This window comes from Petaurus breviceps, unplaced genomic scaffold (genome assembly GCF_028583685.1).
Source record: "Petaurus breviceps papuanus isolate PSGF00001 unplaced genomic scaffold, PetGlider_PUasm1.0 470, whole genome shotgun sequence".
Taxonomy (NCBI): Eukaryota; Metazoa; Chordata; class Mammalia; order Diprotodontia; family Petauridae; genus Petaurus; species Petaurus breviceps.
Genome location: NW_027186350.1, coordinates 7,326,294 through 7,343,122, shown reverse-complemented (window position 1 = coordinate 7,343,122; position 16,829 = coordinate 7,326,294). Strand labels below are relative to the sequence as shown.

The 16,829-nt window shown below is 40.2% G+C and overlaps 1 long non-coding RNA gene across 1 annotated transcript in view; it reads left to right on the top strand.

The window, feature by feature from the left end:
- Positions 1–16,156, top strand: part of LOC138171964 (uncharacterized) — a 30,134-nt gene extending 13,978 nt beyond the window's left edge. Inside the window, exon 3 of the long non-coding RNA XR_011171016.1 lies at positions 15,236–16,156. This is a non-coding gene — a long non-coding RNA (uncharacterized lncRNA). The remainder of the gene's footprint in view (positions 1–15,235) is intronic.
- Positions 16,157–16,829: the final 673 nt, after the last annotated feature.

The window sequence follows — 16,829 nt, the reverse complement described above, 5'->3', positions numbered from 1 at the left end:
TTTTGTTTTGATATTCCTAGCACTTAGCAGAGTGTCTGGCACATAATAGGTATTTAAAGAATACTAGTTGACTGACTATAGCTTAGAACGACCACATATCCCAACCTGATGCCTCCTTTCCTTCTTTTGGGTGATCCTAAAATTCTATTGATGCCTAGAAAAGAGCACTGCATGGGTATCCCCACACAGCAGACTCTCCTAGCTTCCGAGCTGGCATTCTCTTATCTCTCCCCTACCCTTTTACTTTACGAAAACAAGCCCTTTCCCACTATTAAGGACTCTCCTCAACCATATCATTTCAGTACAGCTTTAACAGTTGGACATTTAAAAGTGCACAATGATACTATTATAAGCTCAGTTTAAATAGCTCCTCTCAAAGACTTTGATTACTGATACTATATCTTTAGGACATGAGGAGCACTCCCCACAATTCTATTCCCTGTCAAAGATATAGTATCATTAACGAAAGCATGAGAGGGGCTATTTACATTGGGGTTATACTATAGTTTGAGGGGATTTGGGATTACAAACATCACACAGAACAGGTAAATTCTAGGCCTCAGGTTACTGAGTGAGCTAGACACAAACTTAAATCATTGTCTCAATTCGTTACAGTAGCTTTGGGACATAAAGGAGTCCTCACAAAAGAGTCAGACTGGCTAGTCTGTGAATGTTGAAATCAATAGGTTGTTATTTGGCACATTTTAGTTCACACAAGAGAACACTTAGAACCTGATACACAGAGGGCTTGAGTGTGGAGGAGAAGGGGATGGGGAGGGGCAGAGGATGGGGAGAAGAAGGGGCTGGGGAGAAGGGTGGTGGGGAGGAAAAGGAGGGTGGGGAACATGGGGTGGAAACATTAGGGGCAGAGGCAAGAGAGAAAGATACAACCAGGGCAGTTGCTAGGTCTTTGTTGTAATGACAGGAAGATAAAGGGGGTTCAACAGTGGTCCTGTGGAGAGACTGCACTTTGGCCATGGTACACCCAGCTTCCCCAGATCTATCACTCCTAATAGACATGGGAGCTGGCTGAGGTATTGTCTCCTCCGTATCAGGACAGCAATTCCCACGCTGGAGTAGGCGACTGTAACGTGTAAACTAGGGCAATGGCTCTACATGGTCCCTCTGTAGCTCCATATACTGGGTGGTTCCTTTGATCTGGAAGCTCTGGGTTTTGGCTATGATGTTCCTGGGATTTTTCATTTCGTGGTTCTTTCAGGAGGTAACTGGAAGATTCTTTCTTTTTTTACTTTCCCTTCCGGTTCTAAGAAATCTGGGCAGATTTCTTTAAAATTTCTTGAAATATGATGGTTAAGCTCTTTTTTTTGGTCATGGCATTCAGATATCCAATCATTTTTTTCTATTCAATCTATTTTCCAGGGCAATTATTTTTGCTATGAGAGAACTTACATTTTCTTCTGTTTTTTCAATCATCTTTTGACTTTATTTTAATATTTCTTGTTGCTTTCTGAAGTCATTGGTTTCTATTTGGTTTGTTCTAATTTTTAGGGAGTTTGTTGCTTGGGCAAGGTTTTGTACCTCTTGTGCCAAGCTTTCTTTCCAATTCTTCAACATGGCTCTCATTTCTTTTTGATTTTTTTTTCCTTCAGATGTTCTTATTTCATTTCTAAAAGCATTTTAAAACTATTTTAAAAAACTCTAACTTCATCTCTAACAGGAAAGTTGAGTTCATGTCCAACTTATGTTTTTTCTCTGAGACATCACTTGTGGATGTTTTTGGGTCATTCTCTTCATCTGCATTTGCAAAGCCTTGAGCTTCCTTGCCACCATAACAGCTCACTATGGTGTAGTTCTTTTTAATTTGCCCGTTCTTTCAGACCACTTCTTGATTCTGAACTTGATATTAGGGCTGGGCTCTGCCACACTTCTGAAGAAAGACCTGAACCTGTCCTGTTTCTTGGGATATTAAGCAACCTCATTAAGTTTGAATCCATCCTTTCCATATTCCAGGATTTCAGGGACGGGCTGAGACCTACAAGTTTTCAGTGTTTCATAGTGGTCAGATCCAGGGCAAAGTCTGATTATTACCTTCCTAATATGAGCTCTGTAAGTTCCTGACCTGGGTTTGGGTCTGTGAAAGAGTAGACTATTGCTAGACTCTGCCCCTCTCAGCTTCTAGGGTAGTTTCTGTTAGTTCAGAGTGGCATAACTGTAGACACCTCTTTGATCGGGATCCCCACCTTGGTTGCTTCTTTGCAGTTTGGGCTAGCTTCTGGAAGTGAGATCCTGCTCTCAGCTTGGGATCTGAGCTGCACCATTACTGCTGCCAGCTTCTGAACTTCCTCCTTTTTCAAGTCTCCCTACCTGGGAATGCTGCTCCTCTGCACAGGTTACCTTCCCACTAAGACCTGGATTGGTGACCCAGAATTGAGCACTGGGTGAAAAGCTGCTACCGTGTTTCCCTGATAATAAGACACTGTCTTATTATTTTTTGGACAGAAAAACACCAGAGGGCTTATTTTCAGGGGAGGGCTTATTTTAATGAACATTGACAGCAATTTTAATAAACAGGTAAATGTGAACAAAAAAATGTACCTTTATTCAATAAGCAAATCACTGGGGAAGAACAGGATGATGTGCTCACTGCTGCAGCTCTGATTGGATGCAGCTCGGAGCACGGCATGCGTTTCACGGGGGGGGAGGGGAGGGGACGGTGCATACAGAGGTACCGTAATGTAGCATGTAGCGCAGGGGATCACCTTCACTACAGTAGCAATCTCAATAGGGCTTATTTTCGGGGGAGGGCTTATTTTAGAGGAATCTTACACAGTAAGGGGAGGGCTTATTTTCGGGATAGGTCTTATTGTCGGGGAAACACGGTAGTCCATACCTTTCCCTATAGCATTGTTCCAGCATAAGTCTGGTAGAATTGTCTGAGGCCTCCTCTCACCTTGTACAGTCTCTTATTGTATGCTGGAGAGTTCATTCCTCAGTGTACTTCTGGTCTAACCCCAGCCCCATTGCTTGCAAACTTCCTTTTCTATCCCTTTGTGGCTGAGCTGGGCTGGACAAATGACTCACTGTGACCTTTTCTATATTTCCCCACCAGGATTAGGTCTAAAGACTAAAGCTGAATAGACTAAAGCTGAGTACAAACTATGAAACAAAGCAGGAGGTAAGAGAAATATAAAAAGAAAAATACTTTATCAGAGCAATCAGAAGGGACTATTCATCTGGAGGAACAAAAGGTCAAGAATCTCAAGGAATATAATGAGACAAAGAAGGAATGGGACCTGGCAGTATCAGGCTTCAAACTATACAACAAAGCACTAATCATCAAAATTATTTGGCATTGGCTAAAAAATAGAGAGGTTGGTTAGTGAAACAGATTTGATGAAGTGGTTAGGCTCTAAAGGAGAAGATGGTACAAGGATCTCCTCAGAATTCTAATACCATTAGGGCATCAATAGAGGAAGTTAAACAAAAAGAAGGATCTAGAAGTAGTTTTATTATAATCTGAGAAAAATAAAGGAAAGGAAAATGAATACATCATAGAGAAACTTATTATTTTGTATATTCAAGGTCCATAAGTAGATTATACAAACAGGGAGGAAGGGGTGGGGAGAGCAGGTGTCACTTAAACTTTGAATTACTTTATAGAACTAGAAAAAATTAAAATGGAATTCATCTAGAGGAAAAAAAGGTCAAGTCTCAAGGAATATAATGAGACATAGTGAGATGGAAGGGGGCCTAGCATGCAAATTATTTGGTATTGGTTAAAGAATAGAGAAGTCTGTCAGGGAAACAAGATTGGATACATTATACAGAAGCAAAAGAGCTCAGTAGCCTAGTGTTTGATAAATTTAAAGACTGCAGGTACTTGTGTAAGGATTTGGTATTTGGCAAAAACTGTTGAGAAAAAAGAGAAAGCAGTAGAAGAAATTAGGCTTAGTTCAACAATTTACACCCTATCACAAGATAAGCAGTAAATTTATACCCTGTCACAAAATAAGCAGTAAGATATCTAAGTAAATATACTTAGATATAAAAGGTTACATCATAAACAATTTAGAGAAGTGAGGAAGAAATTATCTTTCAGATCTATGGCTAGGAAAATAATTCATGACCGAAGGGTAGAAGGGTCACAGAATATAAAAATAGACAAATCTGATCATATAAAATTAAAATGTTTCTGCATAAACAAAACTAATGCAGCTAAAATTGGAAGGGAAACAGTTAACTGGGGAAAATCTTTGCAGCAAGTTTCCCTGATAAATATTATTATTTTAAATAGCAATAGCTAGCATTTTTATAGTGCCTTAAGGTTTGCAAAATGTTTTTACATGTGCTAATCTCCTTCAATCCTCCACAACAATATTGTGAGGTAAGTATTTATCCCCATTTTACAGATAAAGAAAGTGAAACTGAGATTAAGTGATTTACCCAGGCTCATACGTCTGGTAAATATCTGAGGCAGGATTTGAAGTCAAATCTCCTTTCTATCCATTCTATTCAGATAATGTCTAAAGGTCTCATTTCTAAGTATATAAGGAATGGATTCCAATTTATGAGTAAAAGCCAGTCCTTAATTGGCCAACAGGCAGTTTTCAAAGAAGAAATCCAAGCTATCAAAAGCAATATGAAAAAATGCTTCAAATCACTAATAATTAGAGAAATGCAAATTAAAGCAACTCTGAAGTTCCGCTTCACATTCATCAGATTATCAAAGTTGACAAAAAAGGAAAATGGTAGATATGGTAGAGACCGAGGGAGAAGAGGCACATTAAGACACTGTGAGTAGAATTGCGAATTGATCTAGTCATTCTAGAAAGCAATTTGCAACTATGTCCTAAGATGTTATTAAAGTGTGCATACCTTTTGACCCAGCAATACCACTGCTAGGTTTATACCCTCAAAAAGATAAAAGAAAGAGGGGAAAAGACACATGCACAATATTTTTTCGTAGCTATTTGTGTAGTTGCGAAGAATTGAAAACTAAAGAGATACCATTTATTAGAGAATGGCAGGGGAAATTATGCATAAAAATGAAATCCAATACTAAAGTACAATTCTTATGACAGAAGGGATGGTTTTGGAAAAACCTAAGAAGACTTGTATGAAAGGATGCAGAGTGAAATGAGCAGAACCAGGAGATAAATTTATACAATAATGGCATCTTTATTAAAGCAAACAACTTTAAAAGACCTACAAACTCTTCTCAATGTGGTCAACAAATAGTATTCCAGAAAACTAATAAAGAACCATGTTACCCACCACCTGACAAGAAAGGTAAATGATGGATGCAGGATGCAGATCAAGACTTACATTTTTTGGACCTGGCCAAAGTGGAATGTGTTTTGCTTGACTATGCATATTTGTTTCAAGTATTTTTTTTTTCCATTGGAAGAACATTAGGAGGGAAAGTAAGTACTCATTAATTGGGGAAAAAAAAAGATAGTTCCATAGCTAGCACTTATGTAGCATTTTAAAGTTTGCAAAGGGGTTTACGAATGTGAACTCATTTGATCACCACAACAACCCTATGAGGTAGTAGTTGCTTTTATTATCTCCATTTTGCAGATGAGGAAAGTGAGGAACAAAGAGAGAGGTTAAATGAGACAGTAAGAGTCTGAGACAGTATTCAAGCTCAGATCTTCCTAAGTCCAAGTCCAGCACTCTGTCTACTGCATCACCCAGTTGCTCAAGTACGATCTTCTACACAATGCCTTTCCTGATCTCCCTGGCAACTGATAGTGTCCTCTCTCCAAAACAACCTTAGGTTTGACTGTTTTGTGTATACTATATAAAAATACACGTGTATATATGTGTTTATTTATATATACACACATGTGTATTATAATGTGTGTACACATGTGTGCATGCATGTGTAATACATATGGTCTCTGGATGGTATTTATTCCAACTTCCATGACAATGGCAAGTCATATCAGCAGAATGCAGCTGCATATGTATAGACCTCAAGTTTCTAGGAGCAACACTAAGGGCTTGGAGTCATTCTTCTGCTAATGCTATTTCTTCAAGCCCTCATTCAATATGTGTTCCCCTTAATTTCAATAACCCATTGTCAGTTAATATTTCCTCAATATCAACATACCAATGATTAGCAAGTTGGTTGCTCTTCATTGATTAACTAATTACCATCACTTAGTTTCTATAAAGGGATATTTCTTAAAAAGATATAGCAATACATGGAGTACAAAAACATCCCTCTGAATTGGGATACTCCATGGGACTTCCTTTACAATTTGGCTGAGCTGGGTCAAGCAGGTCACTTATCAGGGCTAGCTCCTTCTTGGGCTTCCCTGCTAAGCCTATGGTGGCTCTCAACCTTTTAAAAGTCACAAGATCACAGCTTGGTCCATTTTATCTGTGATGCTCATTCACTTAAGAACAGGAAAAAAGAAATACAACAGGGACAGAAGAAGCAATAGCAGAAGCATGCCTTGAAGACCACACGTCAGCCTAGGTGGTGAGAGTAGGTCTGGTGCTATCTCTTGCCTATCTGGAGATTTATATGTATACACACACACACTTATGTATTGTTGGCATGCACATGTCTATGTACACACATGTATGTTACACATGTATATATGTATACGCACATCTAGATATGTATAGGGAGTAACTTGGTGGCACTGTAGATGAACACTGGACCTAGAGTACAGAAGAATTGAGTTCAAATCTGGATTCAGACACTTGGTAGCTATTCAATTTCAGGTAAGTCCTTTTACCTTTGTTTGCCTCAGTTTCCTCACATGTAAAATGAGGATAATACCTACCTCACAAGGTTGTTGTGAGGATTAAATAAGATAATATTTGTAAAGTACTTAACACAGTGTCTATAAAACAGTAGGAGCTTAATAAATGCTTCTCCTTCCCATATACACACACAGCACAACATACATACACACATGTACGTGCATGCATACAATAGACAGATCTTCTACCATACAGATACATATGCATATATATACATATACATGCCTATGCATACACTCACACATATACACACATAATGCACATACCAATTTACACATACACACATATGCATATCATGCACATATGTATGCACATGCACATAGACATAGACATAGACATATACTTGTCTCCCCTAAGGGTATGATGGCAGATAGCCCACCAGCTGTAATTGACTTTGGCTGCTTTGTGGGCTGTGCTAGTACCGTGTTTCCCCGATAATAAGACCTATCCCGAAAATAAGCCCTCCCCTTACTGTGTAAGATTCCTCTAAAAAAAAGCCCTCCCCCGAAAATAAGCCCTCTGGTGTTTTTCTGTCCAAAAAAAAATATAATAAGACAGTGTCTTATTATCGGGGAAAGACGGTAGCAATATGTACTGCCTTCAGGAACTATAGTGCCCAAGATAAGTACAGTGAAGTACCAAAGATAGAAGCCATTGTTTAAATAGAAGGTAGACGAGGGGACTGAATTATAGAAAAATTCCATGGGTTATAGGGCAGCCCACTTATCCTGAGAGCAGAAGGTGTAACACTGCAGATATAAGTTCCAAGGTTTGGGTGGTGTGTTCTTTCTGTTCATTGAACTAGGGATAATGTGGAAATAGCAGTCTGACAACAGATACTGATAACTGGACAAACTCAGATTAGGTAAAGTGAATTTTTTGAGGGGGGTGGGAGAAGGGAATGTGGAACCCAGAAAGTTTAAACCAAAAGGTCAGGTTGGGACAAGGTTTTCAGAGTACCCAAATCCAAGGGGCTGAGACAAAAGCATGGAAGAGGCTGGAAGGTCAATATTAGAAAAAGAGGCAAAATATTGAGTGTATCATGCATAACCTATATTGAATTGCTTGCCTTCTCAATGAGCTATAGGGTTGGGAGGGAGGAAGGGAGAGAATTTGAAAGTTTTAAAAATGAATGTTAAAAATTGTTTTTACGGGTGGCTAGGTGGCACAGTGAGTAGAGTGCTTGTCAGGAGGACCTGAGTTCAGATCTGACCTCAGACACTTAACACACACAAACAAAAAACCTAGCTGTATGACCTTGGGCAAGTTACTTAAACCCAATTGCCCTCCAAAAAAAAAAAGCAAAAAAAGATTGTTTTTACATGTACCTGGGGAAAATTAAAATATTAAATAAATGCAGTAAATAAAAAATATTGAGTGCATTAGAGTACTTTAAACAGTTGACTGTTGATTTGACTCAAACTATTTTCATAATTTCGAGTTTTGTGTGTGTTTGAATTCCATTTCCCAGCCTTACCTGTCGTTGTCATAAGCTTCATCCACTGTGCTCCCTCCTGACCTGGTCACACCATTAAAGTCATGGCTATTATTAGTCCTCATTTCATTCTTTCTGTCTCCCTTGGTTCTTTATACAGCTCTATGTAAGCAATGTACTGTTGGCCATGGTGATGACATAGCTGAGGCTCTAGGTGCCTCAGGTACTTGATACCTTGGGAAAATAAACTAGTACATAGAAGTCTCAAACTATCATGGTGGCAATGTATATGGTAGCAATGTATGGAGCATACCATGGTAGATTCAATGTCAGAAGGAATCTTAAAGGTTACCTGATGACTTGACTAAAGTCATATGGATAATAGAGTCAGAATTTGAAACAAGGTCCTCTGACTCCAAATCTCATTCTACATTTTTCTTGGCAGCCATGAGTGAGTCCTCTATCTTGCTGGTTATTATTTACGATACTCAAGAGACAGAGGCAACTGGTAGTACAAGTATTGGGCTTGGAGTCAGGAAGACCTGAGGTAAAATACTTCAGATACTTTCTAGCTGTGTGATTCTGGGCAAGTCACTTAAGCATTGCCTGCCTCAGTTTCCTCAAATGTAAAGTGGTGATAATAATAGCACCTACCTAACAGGGTTGGTTGTATCACTTGAGCTAATATGTGTAAAAGCATCTAGCACAGGGCCTGGCACATAGTAAGCGTTTAATAAATATTTGTTCACCTCTCCCCATCCCCAGCGCTTACCTTGACATGGGGAGGGTTTTCTACAGAGCAGATTTGATTGTGAGTATGTAGGTCATGGTCTTCTAAGACTTCCTCTGAAATCTCTGGCTCTCCGCCTCTGTGTCCCCGATTTGTATGAGCTATATTTATCACATTACTGTCAGTAACACAGGGTAGTTACATAGCCATGCATAGATAGCAGGCCAGGTGTGCCCATTGTGCCAGTCCACCTGGCCTACATTCAATGTACACCTATGGGTCTTTGGGTCTTCAAGATGATGGACTTTGTTTGTGGAACCCCAACTAAATCTGCTCTCTCCAAAATTATTAATGCAACCTTTAATGTTAAATCTAATGGTCTTCTCCTTTTAATTGGAGGGCAAAACCACAGACTTCAAAACCTCCATTTAAGGAGGTGGCCCAGCACAGTCTTCTCCCCATTTCCCACTAGCTGTGTTGCTTTTCAACTTCTTTAGTGCCCCCATCATGCCTCCACAGTGGGTACCTTCTTTACCTTCCTCCCCACACCCCAGACCTTCAGCTTCCTTTTGTGTATTGTATTCCCTGTTAGATTGAAAGCTCCATGAGGGCAGACTGACTTTCTTTTTATTTGTATTTGTATTCCCTAGAACTTAGCATAGTTCTGGGTACACAGCAGGCACTTAATAAATACTTATTCTTTGCAGCCTTTGACACTTTTTTTTTTTAAAGCAATTGGGGTTAAGTAACTTGCTCAAGGTCACATGGCCAGTTCTTTTGTGTGGGTGTTAAGTATCTGAGGCTGGAAGTGAGGGTCTCCCGACTCTGGGGCCAGTGCTCTTACTCACTGCGCCATCTGGCCGCCCCAGCCTCTGACACTATTAATCACCCTCTTCTACCTTCTTCTTCCTAGGTTTTCATGACTGCCTTCTCCAGGTTTTCCTCTTACTTGTCCAACTGCTCATTCTTTGTCTCCTCTGCTGGATCTTCATCAGACATCATAGCCACTAATATTGGTGCTCCCTCAAGGCTCTGTTCCTAGGCCCTTTTCTTTTTTCATTTTTCAAATGCTTTATTAACTTCTGATTTACATCATTCATTTACGCCAGATTTTGAGTTACAAATTTCTCTCTGTTTTTTCCTTACCCACTGGCCCAAAATAGCAGTCCCACAGGATATCCCCTCCTCCAATCTGCCCTCTCCCATATTTTCTCCCATACCCCTTTCAACTTTTCCAGTAGGGCATGGTGGATCTCTATGCCCCAGTGCCTGTATATCTTATTTCCCAATTACATGTAAAATAGTATTAATAATAGTATATATATTTAAATATTTGATTTTAAAACTTTGAATTCCAGATTCATTCCCTTCCTCCCTTGTCACCCACCCTTACTGGGAAGATAAGCAGTTCAGTATAGGTTGTACATGTGTGGCTAATGCAAAACAATAACATAGTAGATATATTGTAAAAGACTGACTATATTTCCCTCCCTCCTATCCCACCTCCCACTTGTTCTATTCTCTACTTTAATCCCATCCTTTTTCAAAAGTGGGTGCTTCCAACTTCCCTCCCCCCAAGCCTGCCTTCCCTCTCATCCCCTTCCCCCCCTATTCTCCTGGAGGGTGAGATACCCTATTTATTGTGTATGTCATTCCCTCCCCGAGCCAGATTCAATGAGAATAAGGTTGACCCATTCCCTTTTTGCCTTCCTATTCTTCCCCTCCATTGTAACCATTTTCCCTTGCCTCTTCTATATGCGATAGTTTACCTCATTCTGTCTCTCCCCATCTCCTCTCATTATATTCCTCTCTCACCTCTTAATTTCATCTTTTAAGTATCATCCCTTCCTGTTAAATTGGTCCTGTGCTCTCTATCTATGTATACCTGTAAACATATATACACACATTCACATATGTATTCATATGCCCATATACCCTCATATATAGACATATATACATATATATTTCTATTCCCTTCAACTATTTTCATACTGAGAAAAGTTTCATCAGTTACAATTATTGTTTTTCCATGTAGGCATGTTAATAGTTCAACTTTGATAAGTTCCTTATGATTTCTTTTCCCTGTTTACCTTCTCATGCTTCTCTTGCTTCTTGTATCTGAATGTCAAATTTTCTATGCAACTCTGGTTTTTTCATCAAGAATGCTTGAAAGTCCTCTGTTCCACTGAATGACCATATTTTCCCCTGAAACATGATACTTAGTTTTCCTGCGTAGGTGACTCTTGGTTTTAATCCCAGCTCCTTTGACCTCCGGAATATCATATTCCAAGCCCTTTGATCCCTCAGCGTAGAAGCTGCCAGGTCCTGGGTTATCCTTATTGTGTTTCCACAATATTCAAATTGTTTCTTCCTGGCTGCTTGTAATATTTTCTCCTTTATCTGGGAATTCCAGAACCTGGCTATAATATTCCTAGGAGTTCTCTTTTTGGGATCTTTTTCAGGAGGTGATCAGTGGATTCTTTCACCTCTGTTTTGCCCTCTTGTTCTAAAACATCAGGGCAGTTTTCTTTGAGAACTTCCTGGAGGATGATTTCTAGGTTCTTACTTTGATTATGGCTTTCAGGTAGTCCAATAATTTTTAAATTATCTCTCCTGAATCTATTTTCCAGGTCAGTGGTTTTTTCCATGAGATATTTCACATTGCCTTCTATTCTTTCATTTGTTTGGATCTGTTTAACAGCATCTTGATTTCTCATAAAGTCATTAGCTTCCATTTGGTCCAGTCTAATTCTGAAGCAATGATTCTCCTCAGTGAGCTTTTGAGGTTCTTTTTCCATCTGGCAAATTTGGCTTTTTAAGGCATTCTTCTCCTCATTGCCTTTTTGAGCCTCTTTTGCCATTTGAGTTAGTCTGTTTTTTAAGGTGTTATTTTCCTCAGTCAGGCTGTTGACTCTCATTTCATAATTTTCTTGCATCGTTCTCATTTCTCTTTCCAATTTTTCCTCCACTTCTCTTATCTGCTTCTTAAGGTCCTCTATGGCTTGTAACCAGCTCGTATTTTCCTTTGAAGCTTTTGGTGCAGGAGTTCTGACTTCACTGTCTTCCTCCTGTTCCATGCTTTGCTCCTTTTTGTCCCCAAAATAGGAGTCTAATGTTGGAATCTTCTGTCTGCTTTGTTTCCTTTGCCTGGTCATGTTACCCCTCAGTCAATTGACCCCTGGGCTTTTTGCCACATTTGGACTCTGCCACCAGACAGGGGAGCTTTTGTCCCAAACACTGGGGTTTTCTCAGCTGCTGGAGGTATTAGATGGGTGCCCTCTCTGAGGCCTCCACACGCTCTGGCTAGCTGGACACACACCCCAGGACCTCCACCCTAGACTGCAATCCAGATCCAAGCAGGTTAAAGCAAGAGCAATTGCCCCTCAGACTGGTTGCTTGGTCCCCCTACACTCTGAAGGCCTGGAGCTGAAGCTGCCACATGATACTGGCTGGCTGTGCCAGGTGTCTCAGCAGCTTCTCGCCCCAGGGGCAAAAGCTGTCGTATTTCCTCTTACTGGGTCCCAAAGTCCAGACTGCACTGACCTCTCACTTTGTCCTTCGCATCTGTGTGTTGATAATTCTAGAAACTGCCTCAGCTGCTGCTGATCTGTAGTCCCTCCAGCCCAGAGGCTGGTCAGACTCGCCCTGGGGCTAAAACCTCTGGCTCCTGGGCCTGGTCTCAGCTCCCAGAGCTCTGTGCTGGCTGATTCCTTCCAACCTTCCGGGCTGTCCTCAGTGGGAGGTTAGCTTCTCTGTGTCATTTTGTGGGTTCTGAAGCTCCAAAGTTTGTTCACAGTCCCCTTTTTACATTGATTGGGGAAGGTGGAAGCTGGAGCCACTGGGAGGTCGTGCTTCTACTCCACCATCTTGACTCCGCCCCCCTAGGCCCTTTTCTCTTCTCACTCTATTCTATTTCATTTGATGATCTCATTAACTATGATTTTAATTTTCATCTCCATGCAGATGACTCTCAGATTGATTTAGCTAGCCCTAATTTCTCTCCTGACCTCCAGTCTCAAATCTCAAACTAGACATTTTAATTGGGTGTCCTGTAGATATCTTAAATTCAATGTATCTAAAACTGAATTCCCCCAAATCCTCCATTTTCCTAATTTCCCTTTATTACAGATGAAAAGTCTGAGAGACATGGTTTCCAAGTAATTAATCAATTTGTTAACTATGGCTAACAAATAATCAACAAATTGAAGTCAGTGGCCCTCTGAGAAACCAAAGATGAACCTTAGAGGCACCTGAATGCTTAAAAACACTCAGAAGACAGCATGTTTCCAACAGGCAGAAATTAGCTCTGATTGGTTAACAATTAAAGAGAGAATTAATATTATAATAAGAGGTGGGCTTATTCTAATAAGGGACTGGGGACTGATTCTGATTATTGGACACTCTTGGACAAGGTGATTCATCTCCATCCAAACCACTTATGTAGTTGAACAATAGGGGAGTTCACCTATATCAGACTAACCATTCCCAGTTGGGTAGGGGAGCTGCCTAAGATTGAGGAGAATTTTAACCCAATCTCATCATCAGCCCTGTTCTTCAGGGACAGCCTGAATAGCTTACTGAGCCTGGTTTCTGAATGAGGAAGTAGGAAAGGAAAAAATCTGGGATTGTCCTCCCCATATTAATTGATTATTAATAATCATTTCACTCATCTATTAACATTCAGGGTATTACCATCCTCCTAGCTTCCCAGACTTGAAACTTTGCTGTCATACTGAGTTCTTACTCTCACTCCCCCATATCCAATTAAGGGTCAAATCTTGTCATTTATATTTTGATAACATATTTCATATGTGCCCCCACCTCTTCTCTAACACTATCACCACCCTAGTGAAGGCTGTTATCACCTCACAGCTGGACTATTACAATAGCATGCTCGTTGGTCTACCTACCTCAAGTTTTCCCTCATTCCAGTCTGTCCCCCATTTAGCTATCAACTTAATCTTCCCAAAGCAAAAAGTTGGTCATTTCCCTACCTTTCATTCAATAAATTCTAGTGGCTTCCTATCGCCTCTAGAATCAAATATATAACCCTCTGGTATTCAAAAGATTTTCATGTCTTGTCCCTTCTACCTTTCTGGTCTTCTTATACTTTACATTCCTCCCCTCCACTGACAATGGCCTCCTTGCTGTTCTTCAAACAAGACACTGGCCATTTTCATTGGTTGTCCTCCATGACTGGAATTCTCTCCCTCTTCAGTTTTTCTTTCTAGTTTCTCTGGATTGGTTAAAGTCCCAGCTAAACTTTCACCTTCTATGGAATGTTTTTCCTGATCCCCCTTTATGCTAGTGCCTTGATTATCTCCATGTTGCTACATGTTTCTTGTGTTACATAATTATATTCATGCTTTCTCTCATATTTGACTGTGAGCTCCTCCAGAGCAGGGACTGTCTTTTGCCTTATTTCATATCCTCATCACTTAGCACAGTACCTGGAAGGTGGTAAATGCTTAATAAATGCTTATTAACTGATTGACTGGTCTGTGAGAAAATATATCAAATGGGCCTTAAGTCAAAGGTTTTGAATAGATGCATGTTGTATATTAAATATGGGCAGAACAGTGAACAGAGCCATGGTCCTTGTCAGGAGTCAGGAAAACCTGAGTTCAAATCCAGCCTCAGATATTTATTAGCTGTGTGATCTTAAGTCATTTAAGCTTTGTCTGCCTCATTTTCCTCAGCTGTAAAATAAGGATCATAAACACTCTTGACTACTAAGGTTGTTGTGAGGAATAAATGAGATAATATTTGTAAAAGTGCTTAGCACAGTTCATTCAGCTATTTCCCACCCCTAATCCCATTCCTGGAGTCTGACCTCAGTCCCCTCAAGATCCTCCTTAGACTCCTCTTCAAGACCCTCCCCAAACTTTTCCTCTAGACCACCTCTAGATCCTTCCCACAGTTTGTATATAAGATCCATCTTGCCTCCATGAAGGGCTGAGAGTTATCTATCGTAGAGTCACTCTGTGTCAGATTATTCTGGCCTGCTTGTCAACACAAGTATCACAAATACTTAGGCTCTTTAAAAGTCTACCCATTATGGAGAATCTTTAATAAACTTTGCTATACTTTGGCTGAGAGAAGGCTTGAGTTGAATTAATTCGGCAGGACCCAGCATGGTGGTATTTTGGGGTCTTGAGCACCCCTAAACTCCCAAACCTCAACAGTATGCTGTTGTGTGTTAAAGCATTAATGAAAGGATGTGTGTGTGTTATGACACTGCTATTGTATATTGCATACTTGAGTATGAAGATAAAATCACTGTGGTCATGCAGATATTGAAAAACTATTTTGTTTTGTTTTTTAAACAGGATATTATGCTCTTCACAGACTATTTGTATGGGTTGTATCTATTGACTGGGATGATGAAGATATTGTGTGGACACTTTGGAAGAATGTAATATATGGGTTAAGAAATGCAACAATGAAGATATCATAGCTGTATTGTGTAAAGTGCCTGAAACAGTGGTACATTCTAGCACCCCCAAAGAGATCAAGGTTAATGGGACTGTTTGGGAAACTAGTTATTAAACAGCCCTGTCATACTGTTGAGAAGAAGGCTTAAAGAATTCCTGGTGAGAGGAATGACTGAAGATGATGTGCTTTTAGGAGAAACAACACTTCCCTCAGCAGCTCATGATTCAGAAGCAGCACCATCTTCAACAGCCAATCAACAAACATTTATTAAGCATTTACTATGTGCCAGGAACTGTGGTAGTTACTGGTGACAAAAGGCCAAAACATGGTCCCCACCTTCACAGAATTCACAGTCTAATGACAGAAACAACATGCAAACAACTATGAATATCGAAGGTATATTCAGAGTAGATGGGAGGGAATCTCAGAGGGAAGGCACAGAGGAAAGGAACTAGAAAGGCCTCCTAAAGGAGGTAACATTTGAGGTGAAAACTGAAGGAATCCAGGGAAGTCAGGAGGCAGAGGTAAAGTGGGAGAGCATTCCAGTTATGAGGGAGAGCCTGTGAAAATACCAGGCTGGGATATAGAGTGTTATTTGCAAGGGTCAGCAAGGCCAATATTGCTAGATGAGTGTATCGGGCATCTACGTGGCACCATAATGCATAGGGCTGTGGAACTGGAGTCAAGAAGACTCATCTTCCTAAATTCAAATCTGACCTCAGACACTTATTGGCTGTGTGACATTGGGCAAGTCACTTAACCCTGTTTGCCTCAGTTCCTCATCTATAAAATGAACTGGAGAAAGAAATGGCAAACCACTCTAGTATCTTTGCTAAGAAAACCCCAAATGGGGCCATGAAGAGTCAGACAAAACAGAAAAATTATTTAACAACAACAACAACAAAAGTACTTTGCAATCCAGTAATGCTAGACTTCTTGCTGAACCTTGCCCACAATACTCTATCTCTTGCTTCAGTATCTTTTCACTGACTGTCCCTCAAACCTGAAATGTTTTTCTACTCTACCTCTGCCTTCTGACTTGTCTGAGTTCCTTCAGATCTCAGTTCACACCACTTTCTGCAGGAGGCCCTTCCATTTCCCTACCACCTCTGAGATCTACTCTGTATATATCTTTCTGTAAAGCCAAGCACGAGCAGCTTTCTAGAAGAATGCTGCTGTGAACAGCTTTAAGTTTCTGATCACATACGTAGTATAGTGAACTCTCTATTTATTCAGCAGTAAATTAAAGCAAAACATTCACAGGAACCAAAGTACAGCATTTACAATGTTGTAACATAACAACTTATCACTAAAGTGGCCACACAGTTTTCACCAAAGTGGCCACATAGTTTTAAACAAAAGATATCATTCAGTAAGTCCTTAACTGAATCATCCTTAAGGTGCAAGCCTCCTTAAGGGACACAAGTACAAAGGTCAAAGTTCTCCACCCCTAGGTCACAATGTATCATGATCTTCTCAGTCAGCATT